This window comes from Podarcis gaigeae, assembly GCF_964106915.1.
Source record: "Podarcis gaigeae genome assembly, chromosome: 2".
Lineage (NCBI taxonomy): Eukaryota > Metazoa > Chordata > Lepidosauria > Squamata > Lacertidae > Podarcis > Podarcis gaigeae.
Genome location: NC_139679.1, coordinates 14,603,935 through 14,631,174, shown reverse-complemented (window position 1 = coordinate 14,631,174; position 27,240 = coordinate 14,603,935). Strand labels below are relative to the sequence as shown.

General features: G+C 46.7%; 1 long non-coding RNA gene and 1 pseudogene across 2 annotated transcripts; one reads left to right on the top strand and one right to left on the bottom strand.

The window, feature by feature from the left end:
- The first annotated feature begins 52 nt into the window (after positions 1-52).
- LOC310840017 lies at positions 53-21,571 on the top strand. The gene is made up of 3 exons (XR_014561762.1): positions 53-99; positions 7,387-7,464; positions 21,438-21,571. It is a non-coding gene; the product is annotated as an uncharacterized lncRNA (long non-coding RNA).
- Positions 21,572-25,349: 3,778 nt separating this feature from the next.
- On the bottom strand, positions 25,350-26,895 carry LOC310835532 (myosin light polypeptide 6-like; annotated as a pseudogene). The gene is made up of 2 exons: positions 26,571-26,895; positions 25,350-25,921 (listed from the first exon to the last, which is right to left on the bottom strand). The product of its transcript is annotated as a myosin light polypeptide 6-like (transcript).
- Positions 26,896-27,240: the final 345 nt, after the last annotated feature.

The window sequence follows — 27,240 nt, the reverse complement described above, 5'->3', positions numbered from 1 at the left end:
CGGGGTTTTGTCGCGGGGCGGGAGGGGGAAGTGAGAGACGGAGCAGCAGTAATTTACGAAAAGCTCCGCGGCGGTAGGCCTTTCGGGAAACGCCTCTAGGTGAGGCCCCACCCAATGGCGGGAGTGCTTGGGAGGCGGGGCTTGGCCGAAAGCTCTTGTGAACTAGCTGTTCCGAGTGGGGCGGGCAGGAGGCAAAATAAATAACAGGCGGCGCCGACGGCCAATCGCGGGAGGGGGGGTTCTGATGCCTGAACGGGCGTGATGAAATTGTGCGGCTTAACTCGTGATTGAATTGCCTATAATCCAATCACGGCTGAGGCTCTCCCCTCCGCCCCCAAGACCGTTTCGCAAAGTGGGTTTGGGGAGGCCTGGGATAATGCCGGGAATGACACGGAATGTAGCCAATCAGCTTCCGCAGAGAGAATGGTGAGGGAAAGACGCGTTTCAGAGTGATGGAACGCTGAGCCAAACAGCGCCAAGAAGAGACAGGAGAAAACCAGTCTGCCCCAATGAGGAAGAGGGACCTCCTTAAATTGGCCAATGGGCGAGGCGGTCCCTGCGGTGTGTGGTTGTTTTTTAAGGAAAAGGTGACGGATGTTGGCGCCATTTTAGCTCAGGCGCAGAGGGCGACGTCCCGCCTTTTTCCTCCATTTAATGAAGCGGTTATGTAACAAGTGACGCGAGTGGGTTTTTTTTTCTTCCTGGGAATTGGCGAAAGGTCTCACATCCGGTCATAACTTGAGTGGCTGGGCGAGACGGGTATTTTTTTTTTTTTGCGCTAATTGCCAGCGAAAAGAAGATGGAGACACGGGGAGGAGGAAGGGTCAGGTGTTGTTCTTTTCTCACGTGTTGCGCATAACACGCTTTTTAGAGCAGCCACAGAAAATAGAAACGCTGCCCTGCAGAAAAAAAAAACAGCTCAATCTGCACGTGCTCAGAGGCACGTGAGTTTAAGGGCCAGGGTTGCTAGGCGGATCTGTTTCTTCTGTATTATTTTTGTTACCAAGACCAATAGTTAAAGGTGTTCGTTTTCCCCCACAGCGTCTTTTTCTCCGGGTTTCATCCCTGTGCTGGTCTACACTGAAACCCCACTGTTGTCAGTGGAAGCTGAATTTCAGTTCCACACATGTTTACCCAAATACGCAGTGGGTCAGTTACAGACACTTCTTACAGGTATCTGAAGAAGTGTGCATGCACACGAAAGCTCATACCAAGAACTGACTTAGTTGGTCTTTAAGGTGCTACTGGAAGGAATTTTTTTTTTTTTTTTGACTATGGCAGACCAACACGGCTACCTATCTGTAACAGACACTTACTATCTGTCATGCAATTGAAAAAACCAATCTTGTAGTGTGGCAGCACCTAAACTTTGGAACTCGCTGCCGGTATTTTTGGTTAGACAAACCAGCATTGCAGGGGATTGGACTAGATGACCATCAGAATCCCTTCGAGCTCTACAACTGCTTCTACACAGATGTCTGTTTTGATTTGATTTTAGTTTATCACTGAATGTTGTTTTGAATAGCTGTTTTTAACCGTTTTGCCAATAATTAATTTCATTTGAGGTTTACCATCAAGTCATATCCAGTCAGAGCTACCTTGTGCAATAAATTCCTTTTGGTCATAACTCTGGCTAATGCAAACTGGTCAGTGTAGGGTGAAAAGGTCAGCAAAATGAAATCCACCTAAGCAAGTGTTTAGATAACCAGACTCTCAAGGATTGCACAGAGTTTTCCATATAATAGGAACAATCTCTTCCCATAAAGCTTTAGGTGTTGGTCAGATAACTCATGTCTGAATCCTGTATCTGTTATCTCACGTTAAGAATGTAAAAAAGCTGCTGCTGGACCAAAGACCCACCCTGTTCTCAGTGGCCAGTCAGGAACCTATAGGAAGCCCAAGAGCAGGGGCTGAGTGGAATAGCACCCTCTCTACTAGTAATTCCCAGCAATTTTTGTCCAGAGATTGCCTCTGGCACTAGACATAGAGCCATCATGACGAGTAGTCATTGATAGCTTTATCCTCCATGAATTAGTTTGATCCTCTTTTAAAGCCATCCAAGCTGGTGGCCACCACATCTCATGGAAGCAAACTCTAAATATGCACTGTGTAAAAGTACCTTCTTTTGGCTGTCCTAGATCCATACCATGCATTGTCTTACAGACTTCTCTCATGTCTCACCCCCTGTTGTTTTCCAAACTAAAAAGTTGCAACCTTTCCTCTAGGGAAGTTGCTCCAGCATTCCCCCCCCCCCCAACTTTTCTGAACCTGGTAATCCCTTCCTCCTCCAAATTGAAAGGAGGATCTGACCAAATGTCCTTCGTTAATCTGTAGCTGGGATTTCCCTGGTTGGACCCACTTTGCCTTCCTCTTTCATTCCAGGGATGGATAAATCATTTCACATGGACTTAGAGAAACTTTGTATACCACAAGGTCAAATATTTTCATCCCTGGATAAGTTAAGGGAGGAAATGTTGAGCTAAGAAATAAGTATCCATGCAGGCCTTCATTTGCACCCATGTGAACCAAATGTAAAAAGACGGTGTAAAAACAAAATAAAAGTGAGGCTCTGGTGCCCTGCAGCAAAAAGAAATATAAGCAGGATAGTCACTGCTTCATAAACTTTATAACACAGATGAAGTGAAGTTATTTTTCCCCTTGTAAGTGTTGGAAGCTTCAGGAAAGACGCAAAGGATAGGACATAATTCTGCTATTCTTTCATTGTTGCACTGGATATCCTCTTGGAGAAAGCCCAAAATGCAGCGTGAGAGCAGCTGCTGTCTATGTTAACCCAGCAGCTGGAAAATTCTGCCTCTACTAAGTATGACCTCACGCCCCCATTCCCATCCGAGGGAATTGTTTTCATTTCACTTCTGGAGATCAGAGGGCAACCAAAATAACAGTGTTTCTTAGTCAACCATTCAGGTTTTGAAGAGAAGGAAAAGCCTCTAGACAGAAATGCAGAGGATGCAGAACCCATAAAAGCAAAGAAACAGCAGCTACAAAAAAACAATATGGAAACTTCTGCTGCTGCCTAGTTTCATATCTAAGTGCTTTGAAGAGTTGCGAGGGGCAGGGCTATAGTTGCTGATCCAGAGACACCATCGAAAAGCTCTGCAGCAGGAACTGGAGCCACTGGTTAAGTGGATATAAGCAGATCTGCTTGAGCCGCAGGCCAGCGTGATATTCAGGATCCACTTTACCCTGTTGGTTTCCTGGGTAGAGGGCCCTGTGGCACAGTTTTACTGTTCCCAGTTTTAAGATTACCCAGCCCTCCATCATGTATAAGCAAAGCAGAGGAGTCAAGTCAGTCAAGTTCCCAATACACAACCAGAAGAAAGGCTTCTGTCTCACACAGTGACAGCCCCTACCTCCTGGCATTGTCACCCTTCTTGCTTCATCCCTGAGCACCCCCTGGACATCTTCCTGACTAGGTGACTGCCTGGAAAATGACACCTGTCAATCAGCACCCACCTGGGCCATGGATCTTGAAAGTCACTGATTACCAAACTACCCATATTCTGGTACTGTGTTTTATTTCAGTTTTTATCTACATACTTGCTATTTTCCCCCATCTTCCTTATTACCTATACTTTTGAATAAACTGATGGATTGGATTCTCGGGGTGTACTGGTTTCTGGACACACTCAAGAGCTGGTTGTCCTCCCACATTTGTTAGACATCTTGGGCTATGTAACTGGTAGTCACACAATGCTGGGAGAACAGGAGGGGAAGCAGACTGAAGTTGCTAAGCAGGAGATTTGGAATTCAGCTATCTGTTAACCTACTATAACCCCTTGCTGTGTGAGACATAAGCAGGTAGTGGCAGTAGCAAGAATATGATGGGCTACCCAGTGCTGCTAGGCTACCTTTCAGGGTTGGTGCTGGAGCGGGGCCACCCTACCATTACAGCGCAAACACAATGAGCACTCAAGTTGGTTGGCCAGCTGGCATCCCATTACCATGCAACTCTGGTTCAGTAACTGATCTTGCTAAACTTGTGTCTGACAGACTACAAAATGCATGATTTCTTGCAAAGGGACTTAATAGCTTTTCTTTATTAGCTTACTTTGGACTCTCAGCATCTGGTAGGATTGCAGTTTTTAAAAGATTTGGTAGAATGCTTGTGCCAAAAACAGCATTGTAGGCAAAAAAGAACAACAGCTTTTCCTGGCATTGCATGAGGAAGGGGGAGTTCATGTTGGTCTGTCATGCAGCTTTCAAAGGCACAGGACCCTTGTTTTTCGAAGGAGATTGCCAAGATGGTTTGTAACACTTCAGGACTACTGCCACAAGAACTATTGAACCAGTTGCTGCATAATCCTGGGCTGAGGCCTAACCCAGGCAGCTACCTAGAAGCAGCTGTGCTTTGGTCCCAGAGCTTCCTGTGGGTACAGAAAGGAATATAACATCATCCAAGAACTGGAAAGGAAAACGAGGATCTAGAAATTGGAAATGCCTTATATAAATAATATTTCTTCTGCCCTTTGCTTATCAAAATGGCAAAGAGTTCTGCACTTCAAGCACCTAGAATGATGAATGTACACCCTAGGTCCAATACCTGGTATGGTTGCCTATGGCCCTAGCTTGGACTGGCCTGGATCTCGTCCAAAGTAACTTCTATCCAAGTTTCACTGGCTGCAACTAGATTTTTGCTTGTTTCATAAGAAGAGCCCCACTGGATGAGACCAAATGCCAGTCGAGTCCAGCATACCTTCCTCAGATGAAAACAGGGACATTCTGTTCTCCATCGGTAATACTGATGGCATCCTGATTTTATGGTGGCCTACCAGATATGTACGTCAGTTGTTCCCAAACTCCCCTTTCCCCACAGGCCACCTGAAAATGGCTGACGAACCACTTAATGGTTTTCCTGCTCACCATAGCAATTGCAATGTGCTCTGCTAGACGTTGCATGATTTTTAATTGTCTTTTAGCGGACATGCTGCAAACCACACAAATGAAGCTCATGAAAGACCAGCAGACCACAGTTTGAGAGCCCTTCACTGATGGGAAGCCTGCAAAGCAGAACATGAGCACAACAGCAATCTCCCTGCTGGGATCTCCCAGCAACTGGTATTCAGCAATATAGCAAGCAGCAGAAGGCATGAGAACAGATCATTCAAGCACCAGGACTGGTGGGCTATCTCTTGTCTCTGGGTCAGATCTTGTAATTCTGCTGTAGAACTACCCCATTGACAATTCCAGCTTGGGAATGAGACGCTTAAAGAACATTTTGTCATCTAGCTTGCGGTTAAGTAGCTTTTTGATTAGTCTGGAGCCGATGAGTCATAATTACAACTAATTGCCTGTTTACTGAAAATGCTGATTTTACTCAGCATCTTCTTCAGCAACTAGTTCTCACTGGGGAGGCGGTTCAGAAACTTAACTGATTTCAGTTATCTTCCTCTGTTATTATTACATTAAATAAATATAATTGAGGAAAGGAAGGATGCCGTCTGTGTAAAAGAAATGAGAATCAGCGGACCACATCTTGTTCATTTTCATAGAGGTGAGAGGGAGATTAACACATGTATCTATTTTTATTTAAGTTGTATACCAACTTTGTATTTCAGGAAATCACAAAGCAATTTACATCTCAACAAAAACCAAAGTAGATTACATATATAAAAATACAGATTCTACACAGCAGATGGCAATAATAACAAAAACAGCATTATACATTTTAAGTAACAAAATTGAGCAATAAATCTCTAAACATTGGGCTGTATCCAACATTTTCTGTCCACTAGCATGGATAGGTGAGTTTTAATGTTCTGCTAGTGGAAACTTGTTGTGCAACAGATTGCACAATTTATTGTGCAACAGAGTTACCAGCAAACTGCTTATGCAGTCTCTTGCACAATACCATTCTGCTGGCGCAAAAATCCATAGAACGCGTTTACCATTAAGTGACTTTAATGTAGCACTACATTGGATACAACCCAATATTCATGAGTATGCAAGTAAAATGAACCCCAAAGTGAATCATACCAAATAAAGAAGCAAGAGCGTACAACATAATTACAATAAATAGCTTTTAAAAGTCCCTGAATATTGCAAAAAAGCATCCTCGCATTTAATAATACAAATCAGGAATTCAAGAACCCTAGCAAGAACCCACTCATTAAACAATCACCTTTCACCCACTCACATTTTATTCACTTATTTATCGCTCCTCTCAATTCTCACTTCAGCAAACCTCTCAAAGATTCAACAGCCAATGAGCATGTCCAAATCCAACAGGTGAAAACAACTCTCACTTAGGGAGATCAGGAGAAGAAGAAGAAGAAGAAGAAGAGTTTGGATTTGATATCCCGCCTTTCACTCCCCTTCAGGAGTCTCAAAGCGGCTAACAACCTCCTTTCCCTTCCTCCCCCACAACAAACACTCTGTGAGGTGAGTGGGGCTGAGAGCAGTGGCGTAGCGTGGGGGGTGCAGGGGGTGCGGCCGCACCGGGCGCAACATCTGGGGGTTAGGGTTAGGGGGCGCAAATCCACGGGTTAGGGGGCGCAAATGACTTGCCTTGCCCCGGGTGCTGACAACCCACGCTACGCCACTGGCTGAGAGACTTCAGAGAAGTGTGACTGGCCCAAGGTCACCCAGCAGCTGCATGTGGAGGAGCGGAGACGCGAACCCGGTTCCCCAGATTACGAGACTGCCGCTCTTAACAACTGCACCACACTGGCTCTCAGCCCTTCCTCCTTCAACCCACTGTCACCCCCAGGAGGATTTAGGCGTGGCCAGCAACAAATTTGTGGGTCACAAGCTCAGGATGAGCATCTCAGTTGATCAAACAGCAATAAAGCATGTCTCTCTTCAAAGAACGACAGTGCCCCAAGGAAAAAAGACATTGGCAAAGGACAAATCCTAGCAGGACTAATCTTCACGCCATTTATAATCCTTTTTATCTTGTCTATGACTAGAGACTGGCTGTGGTTGTACTAACTCAGAAGCTACTTGTAAAAATTAATGGAAAATACAGAACTACATTTATTTAATTGTAAATAAACGTACAGTGGTACCTCGGGTTAAGAACTTAATTCGTTCCAGAGGTCCATTCTTAACCTGAAACTGTTTTTAACCCGAAGCACCACTTTAGCTAATGGGGCCTCCTGCTGCCGCCGCCACACGATTTCTGTTCTCATCCTGAAGCAAAGTTCTTAACCTGAGGTAATATTTCTGGGTTAGCGGAGTCTGTAACCTGAAGCGTATGTAACCTGAAGTGTCTGTAACCCGAGGTACCACTGTAATTGCAACTTGAATTGTCCTATTATTTTTGCTTAAATGATAATGTGGGTGTCTATACCGGTTCTGGATCTCACCGCATACAACTCCAGCATCTTCCCAGCTCCTGAATCTAACCCAGATTTTCTTCTTTCACAGTGTGGTTATGCAGGGTCATTAAATAAGAATAAACAACGTGACGTGTGTCTGGGTGAGAGAGACCTGTACTGTGAAGTGGTAAGTGAATGCCCCACTAAAAATTATGAGAACAGCTTCAGAATTTAATACGCATTTCATTTATTCATCTTAGGACCAGTACACAACTTTTCATTTTTTTTTAAATGAAGACTGAAAAAATACTTTAAATTCTCAGTTATGGTTTTACTTCATAGCAATCACTCCCCTGTGAGATAGGTCACTGATATTCCCATTTCACAGATATGTGAGGTTGAGAACCAATTGTGATGTAGAGGTTAAGAGTGTTGGACTAGGACTAGGGAGGCCAGGATTCAAATCCCTGCCCAACCGTGGAACTCACTGGGTGTTCTTAGGGCCAGTGGCAATCTCTCTGCCTAGCCCACCTCACAGGGTTATCGAGGAGATTAAAATGGGAAGACAACCATGTCACACACCACCTTGAGCCTGGAGGAAAGGTGGGCTAGGAATTCAATAAAGAAAGAAACAAACAAAAGATGGTCTAACCTAACCTGGGGAGAAAACAGCAAAGACCTGATGAAGAGAGCACAGCAGAGGTAATATTTTCTGAGATTCCTCCAGAAAAACAATCTCTCAAAGGACCTGTTGATGGCATTTTACCATTGCACTGTGGAGAGTGTATTAACTTATGGTCTGTGTGTGTGCTTTGGGAGCTGCATGGCCAGGGAAAAAACAATGCTGTCCAGGGTTGTAAAGACTGCAGAGAGAATAATTGGGTGCACTCTTCCCGCCTTAGATCAAATCTATGCTTCCAGGTGCCATAAGAAAGCTGCAGAGATAGCACATGATAGTACGCACCCCGGAAATGATCTCTTTCAGCTTCTGCCTTCTGGAAGAAGGTACAGGGTTATAAAGGCCAGGACTAGCCACCTGAGAAACAGTTTCTACGCAAATGCAATTCCGGTACCTCTTAGGTGGGCGGCATTGCCATTATAGGATAGCAAGGGAGGCGTTCATGTTCTAGAAAAATAGCACTGGATCAATCAATGGAAAAAAGCTACTCTCCATGAAGTTTTAAAGAGTTTGTTGCCTAGGGCAGCACAATAGCAACCCCTTCCCATGATCCAGGCAATCAGTGACCATTGTCAGGTATCCTGGCAGACAGGATTTCTGCTGTAGACCACCTTCTCTGCTGTAGATCACCTCCTTCTGTGATGTATGTATGATGTTTTAGGGGGTTGGTCTTAGGCTACAAGGTGGGCAATTTCAAAAGTCTATATAAGGGCTTGCACACCATTGTTCAGGGTTCTCCCTCTTGTGTGCGGAGAGTGAGGACCCTGTTGCAGCAGTTTAATAAAGATCCGGCTTACTAGCCGTTTTGCTTCTCAATATACAGTCATACCTTGGAAGCCACCTTCCACCGTGTAGAGATGGGACAAGAGAGTGGACAAAGTCTATTCCAGTATACCTGAAGGAGCGTCTCCACCTCCATCGTTCTGCCCGGACACTGCGGTCCAGCGCCAAGGGCCTTCTGGCGGTTCCCTCGCTGCGAGAAGCCAAGTTACAGGGAACCAGGGAGAGGGCCTTCTCCGTAGTGGCACCCGCCCTGTGGAACGCCCTCCCACCAGATGTCAAAGAGAAAAATAACCAGCAAACTTTTAGAAGACATGTGAAGGCAGCCCTGTTTAGGGAAGCTTTTAATGTTTAATAGGTTATTATATTTTAGTGATTTGTTGGAAGCCGCCCAGAGTGGCTGGGGAAACCCAGCCAGATGGGCGGGGTATAAATAATAAATTATTATTATTATTATTATTATTATTATTATTATTATTATTATTATTATTATTCCACCTCCATGCATGATGACAGAACTGGAGAAGAAGACTAAGTGGTCAGCTTTTGAGATGGCACTTGTACCCAGATCTTTCAGATACGAGCCCAGCTTCCTGCCTCTTCTCAGATCCTAGAGAAATAAATTCTGAATTCTCCCCAGTCCAAGGGAACACAAACCAAGCTGCTGGCTTCTCCCTGTGAAGAGCCTGTAATTTAAACCAGCAGTTCAGATCTATGGCAATTCTTTGCTAAGGAAGAAAACAAACCCATGTCAAAGCAGAGCCAGCCCACAGAGAGGAGGGCGGCCTCGTTTAGGGGTTGGGCTTTCTCAGTCAGCTACCCTGGTGTGCCCTGAGTTGCGTTTAGGAACGTCCCTCTGGGGTGTGGCTTGTTTGCCGGATCTGCTCCAACTTGCCCAGAGAGAGGCTTGCAGATGCGGGCCGGCAGCTACTGGGTGGCCTAGGAGCTATTTTAGGGAGGCTGTTTTGTTAATGTTACCTTTCAGAAGGAGGGAAGGGCGTAGACAGCACGCCAACCCCAGCAAAATGCAGGCATAGAATGTGCTTGGCAGCCAAGCTCGGATTCCTATCTGACAGGCATAGGCTTGTGTTTGTCCCCATCCACGAGACTAAAGTTACCAGATCAACAATTTGAAATAAGGGAAGTCAGCGAGCTGCGGCTGCGCCGTGACCCAGCATAGCATTGCAGGAGAGGTTCTGTAGGCAGCAGTCCTAACCCCACTTCCCTGGGAGTTAGTCTCCTTGAATTCAGTGGAATTTCCTTCTGAGTAGGGCACGTACCCTTAAATTCAACTGGGAATCACTGGGGTTCGGCCTGGAACAATTCCTTAAGGGCCGCAAGCTAACAGAGGCACGTGAAAAGTCACGGGATTTTTCATTTTGTGTGGAATATCTTTTCTGCTCGCCTTAATCACACATACAGCAGACCCACCCGCTTGTATTGGCTCCTGGGCCAAGTAAAACAAAGGTTGCCTCCTTGACTCTGGCCCCTTACTCCAAGGGCTGCATTTCTGAAACGAAGACCCAGCTGCCCTACTAGCAGCAGTGGTGTTAAATTGTGGGTGAACATATCAGACGACACAGCGATTCTTCCAAAGCAGCTCTTTATTTGTAAGCTGGAACAGAACTGAACTGAGGAGCTCAGTCAGCCTGCTTATATAGAGCTCCAGAACAACGTAACTGTAGCAAATTTCTAAAAATATCCAATCACTGAATGTCACTTTCGATCCTTCATTTGCATACAAACTATCCAATCACTGAACGTCACCTTCGATCCTTCATTTGCATAACTATCTACAGTATCCCCCTGCTGGCCCAGGGTGAGAACTTCAGTACATAACAGGTGGGTTAGCAGTCAGGGGATGGAGATACATTTGGGCTGGTGGAAGAGAGTGCAGCCAAACCCCCATGGCTTGGGGAAGGGGCTTGTGCTGGGCTAGCAGGGGAGCTTGATACACTCAATTTTAGCTCACTGGTAGAGCATGTTTTTCACACAGTAGGTACCAGTAGCAATCCCTGGCATCTTCAAGTAGGGCTGAGATGGACTTACATTGTGCTTTTCAGAATTGTTCACGTTTTGAACCAATGCTGTTTTTAACACAGTAGCCTACTTACCGTATTTTTCCGTCTATGAGAAGCCCCTATGTATAAGACGCCCCCTATTTTTGGGACTCCGATTTAAGAAAATGGGGGGGGGGGAGATACTATCCATGTATAAGGCGAGCCCAGATTCTGAACGTTATTTTAGAGTAAAAGAACATAGTCTTATACACGGAAAGGTACAGTAATTGTTTTTTTAAAAAATATTTACAACTGGTGTGTTTTTAGTTCTTAAAAAGGTAAAGGGACCCCTGACCATTAGGTCCAGTTGTGGCCGACTCTGGGGTTGCGACGCTCATCTCGCTTTATTGGCCGAGGGAGCCGGCGTACAGCTTCCGGGTCATGTGGCCAGCATGACCAAGCCGCCTCTGGCAAAACAAGAAACACCGTTTACCTTCCCGCTGGAGTGGTACCTATTTATCTACTTGCGCTTTGACATGCTTTTGAACTGCTAGGTGGGCAGGAGCAGAGACCGAGTAACGGGAGCTCACCCCGTCGCAGGGATTCGAACTGCTGACCTTCTGATCGGCAAGTCCTAGGCTCTGTGGTTTAACCCACAGCGCCACCCACGTTTTAGCTCTTATCTGTTTTTAATTCAGGTTGTCAGGCACCTTGGGTCCTCCTGCACAGGGAGAAAGGCAGGATGTAAATAAAAACAAAAAACAAAAGCACATACTGAAAATGCAGGTTTCGGTTTCCCCCCTTTAAAAAAGAAACACTGGTTTGAAAATTGTGGGGAAATACACTGAAGCAGTTTGGAAAGGATGGGGAAATGTATGTGGGCAAGCAACTAAGAGGAAGTCTATATATAAACACCCTGCAAGCAAATCAGAAAGAATGCTCAGTAAATAGGTCATCAATGGTGCTTTAGCCGAAGGCTTACAGAAATGACCCATGTTGTTTTGGAGGGAGTAACTTATCATAAGAGAAGTGCTGGGGTTTAGCCTGCATGGACTCAGGTGCACCCTGACTGCTTTGAGGTGAGCTTCACTCCCAGTCTCCTCCTGCTCCCAGTTCAGGCAGGGCATTTGCCTGGAGTTCAATCTCAGCCTAAGGGATGTTGCTGATGGGTCCTGGGGCATCCCCTCTTCTGGAGCTGTGATATTTTGTGGGTTGGCCACTTCACTGTGGTTTGTTGCTCAGAAGCCCCTGACATGAACCACTCCGGCAACTTTCTCACTTTATAGCTCTCTCTCAGCCACTCCTCTCTCCTGTTAATCAGCAGCAGGAAGGGCAGGCAAGAGAACGGATCCAGCGGTCTTATCTTCCCCCAGCACAGGACCAGGGTGTGGCATGGACTTCCCCCTAGGCTGAACATGCACTCCCCCTGGCCTGAAGAGAAGGAACCAGGGAGGCTGGATCAGAAAGAGGCGTCCTGCCCAACAGCCATGTGCTGTTCCTTCTTCTGCGCTCTGAAAAATGGCGAGGCCTGCTCACACTCCCTGCTGGATTTCAGAATCTTTAGCACTGTTGCTCTGCCAGAATATCAGGCTCTCTGTCCTTGAAGCTTGGGTGCTTGAGCTGGAAAGGGGAATGCAGGTGCCCAGCACAAAAGCACTCCAGGCATGCTCAGAGGAGCTGGTTTTTTTGGGCAACTTTGCACTAATTTTTCAAGGCTGCTCCTAAGATTGGAAAAGAGGTGTGGTGGTTTTCCAGGAGAACTCCTTCTTTGCATACCTCAGCTTCAGCTGCAAAGTGGGAAGCCAGGCAGGCTTTGGGAGGGTGGCAGGAGGGCTCTTGGACCCTGTCAGAGCATCGCGCATCCCTCCCGAAGCTGGACAGAAGCTTCCTGGGCTTTGGGGAGGAGGTGCCAGGGGAATGTTTAGGGGACTAGCCTAGTCCCCCCAGGTCCACAGCCTGCACACCACTGTTTTAAAGGATGATATGCAAAGTGGAGTGGATTGTGTGGTGGCAAGAGACATTCCATGAGGTTTAGTTACCAAAAGGTTATAAGAGTACACCCTAAAGGCAGATGTACTTTATAAGGTGTACAGGGATGCGGGTGGCGCTGTGGTCTAAACCACAGAGCCTAGGGCTCGCTGATTAGAAGGTCGGCAGTTCAAATCCCGGCGACGGGATGAGCTCCTGTTGCTCAGTCTCTGCTCCTGCCAACATAGCAGTTCAAAAGCATGAATCGCAAGTAGATAAATAGGTACCACTCCAGTGGGAAGGTAAACGGTGTTTCCATACTCTGCTCTGGTTCACCAGAAGCGGCTTAGTCATGCTGGCCATATGACCTGGAAAAACTGTCTGCGGACAAACGCTGGCTCCCTTGCCCAGTAAAGTGAGATGAGGGAGTCGTCAGCGCCTGGACTTAACGGTCAGGGGGCCCTACCTTTACCTTTAAGGCAAGGTAACCAATATGGTAGTTTGTTTTTTTTTAAAATATTTTTTATTGCTTTTTAGAAATACAGAAATACAGAAAAAAGAATAGAGAGTGGTTATAAGAAAGTAGAGTAGAAAAATAACAAATTTCCATATTCTTTTTCCATCTAATCTATAGGACTTCCCCACATCCTCCGAACCCTGCGTTCTCTGTCTTATAAAGCATCAGCAATTTGTTAACTTATTTCAAAACTTATTGTAACTTCCATTTTATCATGTTCCCTATTTTCAATTTTACTGTAACTCAATTCTTATATACTTTGTATTAAACACAATAAAGTTGTTTCATTATTTTACCTCTAAATTCTTGTGTCTTAATTTTCATTTCATTAACTTACATTTGCTGAAGCTAGAATTTCCTGAAAGGTGCATTTTTTAACATTCATACAGCTTATAGTGTTTTTTCAAATAGTCCTTAAACTTTTCCCAGTCCTCCTCAATTGTTTCTTCTCCCAAGTCTCGGATTCTGCCAGTCATTTCAGCCAATTCCATATAGTCCATCAACTGCGATTGCCATTCCTCCAGCGTGGGTAAATCTTGTGTCTTCCAATATTTTGCAATCAGGATCCTTGCTGCTGACCAATATGGTAGTTTGGAGCTGCTTTGAATTACCACTTCTATTTGCCCCATTCAGCATGACCAATGATCAGGGGTGTCTGGAGGGCAACATGCCCTGAAGCTTCACCTTGCTTTTTTGCTAGAAACCACCAAGTCCGACAACTGGAGCCAGGCTCCTTGGCCACACCCCTCACACAAGAAAGGAACTGTAGACCTGCTCCATCCAACATCTTTAAGAAAAGAGGTATTTCCACTTTGAATGGCAGACTATTATTATTATTATTATTATTATTATTATTATTATATTATCAATCACCTCTCCTTATTTCAATTGTGCATCTTCCAAACAAAAAAACCTTTAATCTAACTTGCTCCCAAATCTCTGTTCTCTGGATGCCGGCCATTCCTATTCCTCCCCCAATTCCATGTCCTCTCCAAAACAGTAATCATTGTTTGCGACCATGGAATGCCAGGTGGCCTGATTTGTTTTGCCCCGCGAATGCTCACACAAAGCTAGACTCTAGCTGAAGCCACCACAGAGTTCCTGGTCTGGAGCATCAGTGCGTTGATGGGGGTCTCTCTGTGTGGGGGGTGATGGCAGGGGAAGCAAGTTCAATGCGAAAAGGATGAGCCTCCCGCTTTGATCTCTCGCCAGAGTTGTAAAGCGTCTGGGGCTGCCTTGTCAGCTTCCTCCTCTCCCCCTACCATTTTTTGTGTGGCTCTGTTCAGTCTCAACTTAGTTTTGTAGCCACAAACATGCTGGCAATATCAGGGGAAGTTGCCCTGGGACTGAACTACGCGTGATGGCCTTGGCAGACCTGTTGTGTGTCTGCATCAGTTAACGCTCAGTGATGAGGGGGTTTCATTTAAAGAACAGAAGGGGGGCATTGAGTTCTTGAGTTAAGGGGGGGGGCAGAAGTGACCTGGCTCCCTTATTTTTTTTGCAGTGGTACCATCAGGGCAGGAGTTTGGAGCAGACGTCCAAGGCAGAATAACAGGAGGGGCCCCCAAACACAGCAGAGCTGGCTTAACAAACTGTGAAGAAGTACACATTACCATCTAAAGAGGGTGGCCCTACAGGAGAATTAAAAACAGGGGTTATCACTGTTCCCATAGGTGCTAGGGTATTCATGAGCACCTCCTACGGCACCTGCAAAATGTTTCAGTAAAGATCCTCTCAAAAAGCCACAATGCCATACCCCACAACATTTCTCCAATGAAAATTGGGACATCCTATTCAATCACCACCATTATTACCCTGCCCATCTGACTGGGCTGCCGAAGCCACTCGGGGCAGCTTCCAACATACAGTGGTACCTCGGGTTACATACACTTCAGGTTACATACGCTTCAGGTTACAGACTCCGCTAACCCAGAAATATTACCTCAGGTTAAGAACTTTGCTTCAGGATGAGAACAGAAATTGTGCTCTGGCGGCACAGCGGCAGCGGGAGGCCCCATTAGCTAAAGTGGTGCTTCAGGTTAACAACAGTTTCAGGTTAAGAACGGACCTCCGGAACGAATTAAGTACTTAACCCGAGGTACCACTGTATATAAAAACATAATAAAACATTAAGCATTAAGAAACTTCCATACACAGGGCTCTCTTCAGATGTCTTCTAAAGATATAATGGATCTCCTTGGCTCAGGGGTCACATAACTCCATACCTTCCAACTTTTCTCCAATGAAAACGGGAAAGTGGGGCATTCTGGGATCCAATCAGAAACCGGGATGGCTTCTGTAAATCCGGGACCGCCCCTGGAAAACAGGGACACTTGGAGGGTCTGCAGTGCATGAGAGACTGTTTGCTCTTTCTGTTAGCTTAGCAGCAACTCAGTCTCTCCTACATGGAGCATGCTCCTTTAAACATGGCCACATTCCACTGGATGCCATGATTGGACACCCACCTTCTGAACAGACGAGAGGCACAAAGAGCTTCTCTCTGTGAGCAAGTGTGGTGATAGCTGATGTTGGTGCCCTTCTCTGCATTGGCTGATGGGGGAACGTGACCATACAATGTTGTGGCCTTGTCACTTCTTTGGCTCTTTTTAGATGTGGCATTCATTTTGTGTTATGCCACAACCTCCGCAGCAGCCATTTCGTGACTTGCTCCCATGGCACATTCCCCAAATTATATACAGTATGTCGCCATTGGCCCAAAAGAAGGTTGGTGACCAGTGATCTGAAAGATCACTACTGGTATGGCTTTCAAAAGCTACAAGAGAGACACGATTTGGACAAAATTGCAGGAACGATGCTTGTAGATTTAATTACGAGTCCCCTCCCATCATAATTTGAACACAGGACACGTGGGTGAGAGCTTCTGAAGAAATGCAGTACATTAGGGCAAACAGAGCACTGCCCCATAACCTCAGACAGCCTCCACATGCCTGTCTTCTTATTTACCAATCCAGGGGAAGAATCTGTCTTGCATCATACTTATGCTGTGTCCATACCACACCTTTACAGCACATTCAAAACACTTTCTTTCCTTCAGAGAATTCTGGGCACTGTAGTTTGCTGCTGGGAATTGTAAACTACAGCATCCAGAATTATTTGAGTGGAAGAATGAGCTTTGAATGTGCTTTAAATGTATAGTGAGTACGCAGTCTCAGACTCATCTTTCCCATTGTCCTCTAAACATCAAAGCTAAGAACACAAAGTTCATACCACATGAGTAATGTAGGTTGCAATCCTAATTGTGCTTACTGGTAAGGAAGCCCCAGTGGATTCAATAACACTTAGCTGTGTGTAGTCGTGATTAGCATTTCACTGTTACTTATACAGGTACTTAAAAAATAATAATAATAGCAGTACACCAATTCTCATATATGCCTGTTGTCTTTGTCCATGGAGTTTTCTTGGCAGGGATACTGGAGTGGCTTGCCGATTCCTCCTCCAGGTGGATCACGTTTGGTCAAAACTCTCCACTATGACCTGTTCATCTTGGGTGCCCTGCTTGGCCTAGTTCATAGCTTCTCTGAGTTATTCAAGCCCCTTTGCCACGGCAAGGCAGTGATCCATGAAGGGAAGACAGGAGTGTCTGGCGTGCTCTGGTCCATGGGGTCACGAAGAGTCGGACACGATTAAACGACTAAACAACAACAACAAAGCTCTAATGATCACCTTGCCAACAAAGGTCCATATAGTAAAAGCTATGGGTTTCCCAGTAGTGATGTATGGAAGTGAGAGCTGGACCATAAAGAAGGCTGAAGAATTGATGCTTTTGAATTATGGTGCTGGAGGAGACTCTTGAGAGTCCCATGGACTGCAAGAAGACCAAACCTATGCATTCTTAAGGAAATCAGCCCTGAGTGCCCCCTGGAAGGACAGATCATGAAGCTGAGGCTCCAATACTTTGGCCACCTCATGAGAAGAGAAGACTCCCTGGAAAAGACCCTGATGTTGGGAAAGATGGAGGCACAAGGATAAGGGGACGACAGAGGATAAGATAGTTGGATACCGTTCTTGAAGCTACCAACATGAGTTTGACCAAACTGCGGGAGGCAGTGGAAGACAGAAGTGCCTGGCGTGCTCTGGTCCATGGGGTCACAAAGAGTCGGACACGACTAAACAACAACAACAACAATTCTCATATGCTATTAACATCTCCTAAAAATAGCAGCTGCAAGATTATTAAATGACACCCTCATTTGCCAGCTGAACACATCCCTCAGTTAAACCCTCCCTGCTAAAAGGGGGAGCCAACACATTTCCAAAAAGCTGTTAAATAGATATGTCATTCTTCAGGTAGCTACATGCCTGCATTCTAATTTCCATGTATAGCTAATAGATTGCTGTTAATTTTGCATCTAAAAAGTGTGTGTGTGGTTATATTCCATATGCTCAGTTGTGGGGTGTCAAAACATACATACACACAGGGCTTTTTTCAGCTGGAACTCACCGGAGCTCAGTCCTGGCACCTCTCAGGTGGGTGCCATTGCCATTCTAAGAGAAGGGAGGCGTTCAGGGTGAGTTCCAGCACCTCTTTTTTTCTAGAAAAATAGCACTGCATACATATTAGTTGCCCCACAAGATGCATACTATAGAATCTACTCACATTTTTTCCTTGTTAACTGCATTATGAAATAATCTAATCCATGGGTAGGCAAATGAAGGCCCAGGGGACGGATGCAGCCCAATTGCCTTTTCAATCCGGCCCGCGGACGGTCCGGGAATCAGCGTGTTTTTACATAAGTAGAATGTGTCCTTTTATTTAAAATGCATCTCTGGATTATTTGTAGGGCATAGGAATTCGTTCACCCCCCCAAAAAAAATATAGTCCAGCCCCCCACAGGATCTGAGGGACGGTGGACGGCCTCTGCTGAAAAAGTTTGCTGACCCCTTATCTAATCTGTGTTCCACAGGAATAATGCTCCAGGGCTGAAGCAGACATTGTGAAAACTAATTTTCCCCTCCCACATTGGTAAAGAGTAAATTCAATTAACTGTGGGTGTAGCCATGAAAACACGCCATTTAAATGTTTGGTCACACCTTGAAACCGAGCAAATGGGTCAGCTGAGCCTGCAATTATTTTTGTCCAATGGGAGGAAGCCTCAAGACTTACTGGCTGGCACCCTAGGAAGGTACACAGAAGATTTGTCTCCTTCACTGAAGTGCTGGATGGCCTGGGGCTTTCCTCCTCCTCAGCTTATGCTTCTCACTACTTTTATATTTGTCACTTCAGCTCTGCTTTCGCGAAGTGAACAGGCTGCAGATTCATGAAGCTGAATCCAAACAGCTCTGGTGAAGACAGATCTGAGTTAATGGTTCTCCACAGTTACCTTTCCTCTGCTCTTTCCGGTCCATGATTTAAAGCGCGCTTCACCCTTCTCTCTCCTTCCCTCTCCCCCTCTCTCTCTCTCTCGGGAGCTTTCCCCACAAAAACCCACTATCTAAAGCTCAGTCGGAGTTCACATCAGTCCACGGACACCCGAATAGACGTTTGCTCCGATTCAGCTTTAAAGAGTAAATTTTCGCAGGGAATGCTTCGGGGCAGAAAACCACACGCTCGGACATGGAGTATTAAAGTGCAGGCCCCTGCCTGGAAAGATAGGGGCAAATGGTTAGTGTGAATAAGCCCCCTCTTCTAGGCATGAGGGACGCGGGTGGCGCTGTGGGTTAAACCACAGAGCCTAGGACTTGCTGATCAGAAGGTAGGCGGTGTGAATCCCCGCGACGGGGTGAGCTCCCGTTGCTCGGTCCCTGCTCCTGCCAACCTAGCAGTTCGAAAGCACATCAGAGTGCAAGTAGATAAATAGGTACCGCTCTGGTGGGAAGGTAAACGGCGTTTCCGTGCGCTGCTCTGGTTCGCCAGAAGCGGCTTAGTCATGCCGGCCACATGACCCGGAAGCTGTACGCTGGCTCCCTCAGCCAATAAAGCGAGATGAGCGCCGCAACCCCAGAGTCGGTCACGACTGGACCTAATGATCAGGGGTCCCTTTACCTTTACCTTACTTAGGCATGAAATGATTTGCTGCCACCTCGGGTACTGTATGTTACTATCATAGGCTGGCGGCTTCTGGCGCCTGACATTTGGGTATGGCTAATGCTCCCTTCCAGAACAGACTGAGTGTGGGGGAGCCTGAAGGAAGAAAGAATCATCACCCAACCATATTTATAGCGTGTCCTTTATATGACAATCACAGGGCAGAAATACATAAAAACAAAGCAAAATGTGCTGGACCCGGGGGAAAGGTACCGTGAGCGTAGTCTGAGTCCACACGAAGAGGGGCGAGGTCCGAGGCGGAGAGCCGGGCGGGGAACAGGAACGCTGGAACAGGAGGCCGAGCAGGGATCAGGAACAGAGGAAGGTCCGAAGCCAACAACGACGTTGCTCCCGCAACCTGGGGCCGGGCTGACTGGGCTTTATCCTCTTCTAAGGCCAGGGGCGGTCCTGGCCCCCAGGAGCCCCGCCTCCTCTGGCCTTAAGGCGAGCACTCCTCCTGGGAGCAACCAGTTCCCTTCGCCTCTCTGCCCTAAGCCTCTGCAGATCAGGAGAGGCTGAAGGGTTACTAGGCCCTGGAGGAGGCTCACCTGTAGGCACTGAGTCCTCAAGCACCTCTGGGGCCAGAATGGTTTCACCTGGTGCCTGCTCCTGAGGATCTAACACAGGTGCAGGCTCCTCAGAATCTAGGCCTTGCCCCAGTTCAGCCGGCCCTGGAGGCGGGGACTCCTGTGCAGGCTGGGATTCCTCTGGTTCAGCCTCTGAATCGGAATCCCAGGCCATCACACAAAATGGTAGTACTATTAAAACATGCATAGTAAACATGAATTCCATACAAAACAGCATCAGGAATAAAAAAAGAACCCAACAGTCCTATATACCTCCTATGCCTGCATGCCTCTTTGTCATTTGCATTTATCCTTGTTTCATTGTTCCTATTATTTTTTAGCTGCCTTGAAGCACTGCCTAGCCTGTCTAGATGTGAATGTAAATTTCTATAAAGAACAGTTAACAGCTTAGATCCTGAGCTATTTTAGGAGAAACAATCAAAGAACCTTACAGACTAACACATTTTGTTGCCTAACCTTTGGAAGTGGACAGTGTCTTCGAAGCTGCCAGCATGAGTTTGACCAAACTGTGGGAGGCAGTGGAAGACAGGAGTGCCTGGTGTGCTCTGGTCCAGGGGGTCATGAAGAGTTGGACACGAGGAGGGCAACCAAAATGGTCAAAGGCCTGGAAACGATGCCTTATGAGGAACGGCTAAGGGAGCTGGGCATGTTTAGCCTGGAGAAGAGGAGGTTAAGGGGTGATATGATAGCCATGTTCAAATATATAAAAGGATGTCACAGAGAGGAGGGAGAAAGGTTGTTTTCTGCTGCTCTAGAGAAGCGGACACGGAGCAATGGATCCAAACTACAAGAAAGAAGATTCCACCTAAACATTAGGAAGAACTTCCTGGCAGTAAGAGCTGTTCGACAGTGGAATTTGCTGCCAAGGAGTGTGGTGGAGTCTCCTTCTTTGGAGGTCTTTAAGCAGAGGCTTGACAACCATATGTCAGGAGTGCTCTGATGGTGTTTCCTGCTTGGCAGGGGGTTGGACTCGATGGCCCTTGTGGTCTCTTCCAACTCTATGATTCTATGATTCTATGACTAAACGACTAAATAACAACAACCTTTGGGAGACATAAGCCCAGGCATATAAAGGAGGTGGGAGTTGAATGGCAATGAGATGCAAATATTACAGCCGGTGATCATTAGAGCTTTGTTGTTGTTGTTTAGTCGTTTAATCGTGTCCGACTCTTCGTGACCCCATGGACCAGAGCACGCCGGACACTCCTGTCTTCCCTTCATGGATCACTGCCTTGCCGTGACGAGGGGGCTTGAATAACTCAGAGAAGCTATGAGCTATGCCATGCAGGGTCACCCAAGATGGACAGGTCATAGTGGAGAGTTTTGACCAAATGCGATCCGCCTGGAGGAGGAATCGACAAGCGACTCCAGTATTCCTGCCAAGAAAACCCCATGGACAAAGACAACAGGCATTAGAGCTTAAAGATATGTTAAATAGGTCCACCTTTGACCTTTTATGTTGGCTGATAAGGGATGATTGTTGACTTGATTGTATTAACACTTGTAAGGAGTCAGGTAATCATCTGCAGGAAGCAGTCATAGATAGTAAAATGCTGACTGAGTCAATCTCATTTTTCCACCAGGACCAAGTTTGAAGGGGCTCTGGACAAAGGGGCTCCATGAGTGCTGTGCTAATTGATTCTTGCCAGCAGAGATGGGCTTCCCTAGCTGCAGCAATGCAGTAGCTACAAGCATCTATTTAAATGAGAGAGGGAGAGAAGGAGGAGGAGAAGAAGAAGAGGAGGAGTTTGGATTTGATATCCTGCTTTATCACTACCGTAAGGAGTCGCAAAGCGGCTAACAATCTCCTTTCCCTTCCTCCCCCACAACAAACACAAAGCTGAGAGACTTCAGAGAAATGTGACTGGCCCAAGGTCACCCAGCAGCTGCATGTGGAGGAGCGGGGAAGCGAACCCGGTTCCCCAGATTACGAGTCTATTGCTCTTAACCACTACACCACTCCTTCATGACCTGCACCCTAGTACACAAACACAGAGTAAAGACTCAGGCAACAGCATCCCTTGGCATGCCCCCTTTGTGGACCCAGGAGTGAAGGTGCTCTGTGCTGATCTGGAGATCAGTGGAACAGGGCAGCCTCAGCACACAAGAGGTCTTGGTTTTGACCCCTGGCTAGGGTCTCCCAGAATGTGCACACCTGAGGCAAGGCAGTGTGATGACAGCCAATCTCCCGAGAGGTCTGGTATGAAAGCAGCAGAGTGAACTTTCCAAGACATCAACTGGAGTGTTTATGCCAGGAAGATCCAACCCTTTTGGATCCAGGGTCACCTTTGGGAATCAAAGAAACTGTCATGCATGGACATAAACAGGATTTATGATAGGGAGGGCACGGGACAGGACACCCGCCCGTCATCATCCTCTGTCTGGCTCTGCCTAGCAGATTCGGAATAAAATGTCTCAGCGACGGTTGTTTTAAATTGCTTTCTTTTGACCCCAAGTGCTCAGAAAAATCTGTCAAAATCTTTCTACAATTTCTACTTTAGTTAAGTATTTTTATTTACTCACTTGATTTAGTGGGGGCAGCTGCCCCCCATTCCCTCCTTCCCCCCCCCCCCCGGCTATGGCCATGCTGTCATGGACAGCACAGAACGCATGTTTCACAGAAGAAAATCAGGCGATGCTCAGAACCCCACCTCCCCCCCCCAAAAAAAACCCAGGCAAAACACCTCTACCTAACAAATAAAACACAGACAAAAAAAAGGGGGGGGCAATACTTGACAAGAAACAGAGTTCCCCAAACAGGCAACCAGAAAGGGGAAATTGCTCATTTAAAAAAAGAAAAATGTTGAGCAGGAAAGCAAACATATGGTAGCCAACCCCTAGGGGCTGAAGTCTCACTCCCCCCATAAAATGTTTGAGGTGACTGCCCCACAAAGTTGATGGGCATTCCAATGGTGTGAGTGCTGTGTCTTGCAATCAGTTATGCAAGGCAGGGCTTCCCTCCCCCCCCCATACTTTATTAAAAGATGGCACCTCTGAAAGCAGATATCGCTAGGCACCAATTAGGGGGCATCTGCGGATGCCATTGTGCCCACAGGTACCATGCTGGGGACCCTCAGTTCAAGTTGTGCCTCTGCCTCACCTGTATTTTTGTGAATGAACTCAAACGTTACAAAATGCCTGTAAACCTGTGAGCGAACTCCTTCCAAAGGGAACCGAACCTGGATGAATGTGACAACTTCTCGGGGCTTGGAGATGTGAGGTGCCAAAGGTTTCTTCTGAAATCTGTGGGACTTAAAAGCGCTCGTGCGCTATGAAGAATTGTGTTTCTGCTATGAACAGATTTGGCTAGAGGCTGGTGTTTTCCTTCAAAGCTGAGAGTGCCTCCCACTCTTCTCCCCCTGTTAATTTGAGGAGGGCATGTGCACATATATATTTGCATTGTTTGATCTCTAGCGTCATCCATTTTTTAGTGTTATCCACTTCATCTCAGAAAATCCTCCCCCCTCTGACCAAAGAGTTTTGGAAGAGTTCTTTGAAAGCTGCTTGCTTGAGCTCCCAGACACTCCTCCCCAAAGCTGGCAGGGGGATCAATGAGCTACTCAGCCCTGCCAGATCGATGGTTGCATTCATGTGTCGGTGCTGGGACGGAGGCCCGCTTGCACTTGGCTCACAGAGTGGCGCCACAGATGGATCCTCCTTCAGAGCTGTCTGCGCACAGCCAGTGTTTATGAAAGAAGGGGGGAAAGTCTCCTGGAAATAGTGCAGAAAATGAATTTGGCGCAAGAGGATGTGCCACCGTGCTTCTTCCAAGCCAATCCCTGGCTCACATACAAAGTGGGCCGTGCGGTGCTATCCTCCAAATTGCCAGGGCAACCCATAAATTCATTGGCGGGAAGAGAATTGAGCACCTGCCTCTGTTTCCCCCACTTTCCAAAATGCTGACCAAGTTCAGGGGAGAAACAAACCAACCATAGGAAAGGCAGGTCAACTGAGCAGCGATATTCCTCATGCGACAAAATGGCAGCTGTCATACAACAGCTTGGTTGTGTGAAATGGCTGCCACAGATAAACCCTCCTGGGCAGAGTTTTCTTATCAGGGCAAACGTATTCGCTTTATTTGTCCTAAAGATCTAAGAAGAGTCCTGTTTTCTGCCAGTGGGCCACCAGACAAGGGTTTCTGGACAGCTTACAAGCAGGACATAAAGGTAGCTGGTTCCCCCTGTTATTTGTCTCTTGTGCCTGGTATTCTTCTCTTGAGCATGGAGGTTCTACACCATGAGGCCAGTTGCTGTATCATAGCGATTGGAAATAGCTGGGTCCAAATTTGGACTCAGCATCCATGAAGCACACTCAGGAAGACATTATCTGCCTGAGCCACCATGCCACGCTTCATCCTGTTCCCGTTAAACAGAGAGATGGAATATGTGACCTTCCAGCTGTTGTTAAACTCCAACTCCTATCTGCCCTGGCCAGCATGGCCAATGGTCAGACATGGGAGGTTGGACGGCCATCTGTTATGTATGATCTAGCTGAGATTCCTGCATTGCAGCGGGTAGGACCCTGAAGACCGCCTTCCAATTTTACAAGTCTGTCTTGAATTTGTAGTCTAGCAATGTCTAGAGGGCTACAGGTTCTCACTCCCTGCTGTTAATGTCTGGGGCCGCCTCTAAAAGGGTTAGTTCTGCCAGATTCCACAATGTCACAGAAGACTATTAACACTTGTAGCATAAGCTCTTGAAATGTAACTTCCTATATGGAAAGCTTCTCTATAGGGGTGCCAGTGTGGTGTAGTGGTTAAGAGCTGTGGACTCGTAATCTGGTGAACCAGGTTCGCTTCCCCGCTCCTCCACATGCAGCTGCTGGGTGACCTTGGACTAGTCACACTTCTCTGAAGTCTCTCAGCCCCACTCACCTCACAAAGTGTTTGTTGTGGGGAAGGAAGGGAAAGGAGATTGTTAGCCGCTTTGAGACGCCTTCGGGTATTGATAAAGCGGGATATCAAATCCAAACTCTTCTTCTCGTGTAAGTAGACTGTTGTGGCTGTTTGCTTTTAACCATTTGACACTTGATCAAAAAATCCCTGCCACCAAAGGGCAGCATAATCATTTTGAAGAAAGAGAGTAATGAACATAGTCTAATGGGTTTCTGAAAACTGTACAGTATTTTGTTATGCGTCACATTGACGACAGCCTTGCCTTCAGATCAGTAAAATTTGGCAACCAGGCGCCAACATGAGTCCTAAACGTGGTGCTGGCAGTGCTGTGCAATGGTGGAGGCAAATAACATTTGACTCATACTGCGTTGGGCTGAGGAAACAGCAGTGCATTTTGAAACAAAAACAGAAGCAAGGTCTGGTGGGGAAATATGATTTTCTAGCCATATCCCATGGTTTCGGTGACATCTACTGGTCAGGTCTAAAACTGGCTCTGAACAATTGAACGTATCTGAAATTCCTTTTTGTTTATCCATTGTGGAACTCGAATCAAGAAAAATAAAAGAAAGAAACAGAGAGTGCCCGAAACAGAAGGTCAGCATTTGTTTTTGTTTTTAGTAAGACATTTTTGGGAACAGTTTATTAAAGCAACCAAGAGGAAATAAGCAGAACACTTCTGGAAGTAAAGTGATGCAATACAAGCCAGCGGTTTGCTTCCCTGCCCTTCAGGAGAACCTACTATAGACAAATTTTTTTTCTTCCTTTCCTTAGCTCCCGCCTCAAGGACTAAACCAAGAGGTGGAAGAAAGAGGGAACCAAAAGTAGTTTCAGACACAGATAAAAAGGCACAAACATTTATAAGGATAAACTGGAAAAGGTTATCGGGAGAAGCTAGAGGTGATCTTCAGCTGCTCAGAACCATCCGTACCAACTCTTCATAGTGAATGCAGCCATTTCTGTCTTCATGGCCGGCCGCAAGCATCTCATCATCTTCTCCCCTAGGGTGACAAGCACATGGAGTATCTCCGCTCCCATGACCGTCCTGTTGCCCTCCTGGTCAAGGACCCTCAGCCCCTCCACATAATCCTCAAAGCAGCCTTGATCCTTGTTCTTGGCAATGGTTTGCATCATGGGCAGTGAAATATACCCAGAGTCGAGTGTGGATTTCATGCTCTATATTCCACTCATAGTAGTGAGGAATGGAAGTTTCCCCGAACTGTCTGCTTTATATACATTATTCACACAATGGGCCCCACGTGATTGGCTAATTCCGGGATTCTCCTGTAGGCCAATCAGGTTGTAGATTCACTTCCACCTGGAGTTGGATTGGGTGGTTCCTGCTGCATTCTGGATCCTATTGCTCTAGGACAAATCAGACTGCTGCATTCTGAATCCTATTGTTCTAGGACCTATCAGACTGCTGCAATTTGGATCCTATTCAACTCAGTACATAACAGCAGGAATTGCTTGAAGCTCAGGGCCTTTACATTCATTTCATCATTCTTAAGGTAAAGGTAAAGGTAAAGGGACCCCTGACCATTAGGTCCAGTCATGACCGACTCTGGGGTTGCGGCTTCCGGATCATGTGGCCAGCATGACTAAACTGCTTCTGGCGAACCAGAGCAGCGCACGGAAACGTCGTTTACCTTCCCGCCGGAGTGGTACCTATTTATCTACTTGCACTTTGATGTGCTTTCGAACTGCTAGGTTGGCAGGAGTTGGGACTGAGCAACAGGAGCTCACCCCATCGCGGGGATTCGAACTGCCAGCCTTCTGATTGGCAAGTCCTAGGCTCTGTGGTTTAACCCACAGCACCACCCACGTCCCTCTTAGGATTCTTAGAACTCTTAGGGTTCCCCAGAACTTTCATGACTTCAGCATTGGTAGGATTCTGGCCCAGGGCTCTCATGACATCACCAAACTGGCTGTACAGGATCTTGCCATCTTCAGTTCTGTCAAAGAGCTGGAAAGCCGCCTTGAGCTCAGCGGTCTGATCTTCCGAGAAGTCACACATAATTCCAGCTGCTCGCAGTTCTCTCAGCCTGGAGCTCTGATGCTTCCCTCCTTCTACTCTGAATGCGTGCAAAGTCTTTCTGCTGGTTGGGTTCTGAGGTCAGCAGGCAGACACTCGCCCCGGACTGGCTGACGCGTAGCAAAAATGGATCGACTGAAGGTCAGCCTTTGTGTAGTCGTAGAGAACGAAGAACACAGCAGCACAGCGCAGAGATAACACCTTCCGTTTGGCATCCTGATGTCGCTGAACGCTCGGCTCCACGTTCGGCCTGAATAGTGGGGGGCCTTCAAGAAAAGATTAAGGGGATCTAAAGAGCCTCACTTCCCTCTCTGAAATCATCCCCACTGCTTTACAGCAGTTCAACACAGCCTACATTTTAAGAGACATTTCCTGTGACGGTCATGTATATTGGTTACCCAGCTTTTCTGACCCGGACCAATAAGACACGATTCCCCTGTGTCCTGAACTAAGCATCCCT